Genomic DNA, 1,322 nt, shown 5'->3' with positions numbered 1-1,322 from the left:
TGAGCTAACTGAGGCACAGAGAAGTGAAGTGACTTGCCCAATGTCACACAGCTGACCAGTGGCGGAGCCAGGATTAGAACCCACTACCTGTGACTCCCAAGCCTGTGCTCTTTCCACTGAGTCACGCTGCATCATCATCATCACTTACATCACCATCATCAATGTAAATGTACATAGTTGTCCTTAAAGATGTACTGAACACCACTCAATGTCTTAGCTCAAAAATCATCTCCTTTGTGTATTTTATCAGTTCCAAATTCTCAACTTCGATGATTGTACTCCATACAGGTGGCAGCCACCATATACAAATTCCTTCATTCAATCGTATTTATTGAGCGCTTACTGTGTGCAGAGCGCTGTATTAAGTGCTTGGGAAGTACAAGTTGGAAACATATAAAGATGGTCCCTACCCAAAAATGGGCTCGCAGCAGAGGAGCGGATTGTGCAGGCTGGGCTGTAGAAGGAGAGAAGGGAGGTGAGATAGGAGGGGGTGAGGTGATGGAGAGCCGTCACCATCCTTATCATCTTCAGCCTTATCATCATCATCTCCATCATTGTCATCACTGTAAACATGCATAGTTGTCCTTTGTCCTGACAGATGTGCTGAGCACTTTGCAAAATTCAAGGAAAAATTCAAGGACACTGATTTAGCCATGATTCTTGACCTACAGTGTGCTTGCAATCTACCTGTAGGAGATGATGTTGAGAAGTGCAGATCAACAGGGAAAGGTAAAGAATCAAAATGAACCCAATACAGAAGAACATAAAATGGAACAAAATATAACACTCCTCAGGTAATCCATCATTTTGAAGAGACAAGCTTGTATGAAACACTATCATATCAGTATTCCATTAGAAACAGAAGCTTCTTCCTGGAGACAGTAGGCAGAGAGGGGAGGCTTTTCATGGCCCCTGGAGCCATGGTGAGTCCATGTAAGAATATATGCAGCCACAGTCTTGGCAGGACTAGCTTTGGCCCTCTGAGGGAGGTGTGTGTGTTGTGGACATGATTAAATTTGGTGTAGCAAGGAACCCTCCAAGAGGAAGACGTTAGAGGGCTACCTCTTATGCCACCTTTTGGTCTGCAAGGCCACAGGCTCAGGTCTGGAGTTCAATTCTGCCATCCTGAGATGCCCAGTGGGTACCTCTTTCATGAGCAAGAGACTGGACTGATGAGAGTAATGGGAGATTTGGGAAGGGCAGATGGTCTAGATGGTCTGGGAAGCAGCATGGCATAGTGTCTCTCCCCACGTCAGTCTATACTTCACTCTGCTGCCCGGATTATCTTTGTACAGAAACGCTCTGGGCATGTTACTCCCCTC

This window comes from Tachyglossus aculeatus, chromosome 10 (assembly GCF_015852505.1).
Source record: "Tachyglossus aculeatus isolate mTacAcu1 chromosome 10, mTacAcu1.pri, whole genome shotgun sequence".
NCBI lineage: Eukaryota > Metazoa > Chordata > Mammalia > Monotremata > Tachyglossidae > Tachyglossus > Tachyglossus aculeatus.
This window is presented reverse-complemented; position numbering follows the sequence as displayed.